The sequence below is a fragment of the Formica exsecta genome, unplaced genomic scaffold, assembly GCF_003651465.1.
Source record: "Formica exsecta isolate Colony F162 unplaced genomic scaffold, ASM365146v1 scaffold160, whole genome shotgun sequence".
Lineage (NCBI taxonomy): Eukaryota > Metazoa > Arthropoda > Insecta > Hymenoptera > Formicidae > Formica > Formica exsecta.
Genome location: NW_021848923.1, coordinates 841,954 through 844,220, shown reverse-complemented (window position 1 = coordinate 844,220; position 2,267 = coordinate 841,954).

Genomic DNA, 2,267 nt, shown 5'->3' with positions numbered 1-2,267 from the left:
ATATATATTGAGGGCCTACTATTCGTGCACATCGTTCTTGACGGACTGAAATGTTTGTATCATGCGGTTCTAATCGAGCGATACAAAACGCGCTTGCGTATTTGTCGAGGGGCTACGCACTAGTACGTGCGATAAACAAGTGATTTCAGATTAAAGTCGATTTTAAATGATTTTCTCGATTTTATGAATATTTCAAGCAGTTAGAAAACCATGTGATTTAATGTGATTTCATATGATCCGATCAGTGATTTCTGAAATCAATTCTGATTCTACGTAATTTCATACTGATTTCAAAAGTTCAGAGATTTCATTCTGATTTTAAATTATTTCAATGATATTTTCGTGACTTCGATTTCGAAAGATTTTTTTCTAATTTTAACCGATTTCTCGCGATTTTGATTTTGATTTTATACCGGAGTGCTTCAATGATTTCCTGAATGAATAGCCCCTCGGTATTTGTGATTGGTGACCATCATAAAACATCTGCCCGAATAATCGATTTAAATTAAACGCTTTTGCAGAACCATTATTCTTTATTACAATACTCCTTCCTGCTTTAAAAAGTGCTACATATTTTAAGATTTGTTTAATTTCATATTATTAATATTATTAATGAGTAATTAACGTTCATAAATAATATGTAACCATATATATCGCGACAATAAACGTCGAAGGTGTTTACTGGGTGAGGAGATTTGAGTACTCTAATGAACCTAAGAGCTACGCCGGTGGTAACGTAGTTACTGATAGGATCACCCATGCCGGACAGGTTGAGAGGGAAGAGTCAAACTAAGAGAGATACCGTAGTTATACACTACGCAAAAAAATTAAAGGGTCACTTTCTTCCTTCTACAGAAAAGACAATTTTCATGTGGCTGCAACTTCGTCGCATATAATCGGATTGAGATCAATAAAAAAGCGTTATAAAGCTTGAAGTTTCTAGTTTCAGAATCTTTTAGTCGAGTTTAATTCTTTTTATTTGTTACGAAATTACATTATGAAAAAGCGACGTCCGTCAATTGAACAAATTTTTCAAAAGTTTGTCAAAAAGAGCCGAAGAAAAAAAAATTGTAGCACAATTTCGTTAATTGGATTTTAAAGAGCAGAGTTTTATCTTTAATTTGCTTTTTTAATAAATGTCCTATGATTTTTTTTGCCGAATTATTTACTACTGAAGTAAAATCAATCTATTGACTTTGAACGTTCATAACTAGTGAAAAAATTATCGCGCAATGATGATTAAAAAAGTAGTTTAAAGAGAAAAGTCGGCACTTTAAAATGCATTAATTGTTTTTTTTATTAATATATCTTTAATTTGCTTTTTTATAAATGTCCTATGTTTTTTTTTCGCCGAATTATTTACTACTGAAGTAAAATCAATCTATTGACTTTGAACGTCCATAACTAGTGAAAAAGTTATCGCACAATGATGATTAAAAAAGCAATTTAAAAAGAAAAATCGGCACTTTAAAATGCATTAATTGTTTTTTTTATTAATATCCATGATCAAAGTGTAATTGTTACTTTAAGATGAAGTAAAAATTGCTCTTTTACCCTTTCTCATTTAAATGCAAATTAGTGAAGAAATGCTAACATTTTTATAAACTCTACAATATTTACAAATAAAAAGTATCCCAATTTCTCGTGCAAAAGGCTGAAGCAATTAATGCTTAATATTTTTATATCAAGAATAAGAAAAAAGTATCCTTTTCCAGCGATGATGTACTTGAAAGAACGTGTTCATGCAAATCTCGCAGGCCGCTATGGCTCTGAATTTGACGGGAATAACCTCGTTATAGCGTGCCAAAGCCCCGTACAGTGCACTATTTTGAGGTTCTACTGTATTGTAATGAGAATTCTAAATTAGATCTCACTATGTAAGTTTTCCTCCCCTCTTTCAATTATATGACGCGCTGGAGCGGCATTCACGGTATTTTTTGATCACACTTCGTACATAGACATATTTGTGGAGAAATGGAGTCATTAAATATATATTGTAGAATTAACAAATTACGGAGTTTTGATCTCTGCATGATAGATGGAAAGTTTGGAGTCATTAAATACTGTAGAAGTGATGAACTACAAAGTTCCGAAGATCTTTGACATCCTACATACGCGTGTATGCATGCATACACGCACACATATATCCACAAAGAGTATTAAAAATAAATCTAATCGTACAGTATCTTTATATGACATATCTCGAGTCACCCTCATTTTCTCCGGCGGAAGGTATCGTAACTTTGCAGTTCATAACTTAGAAAGTT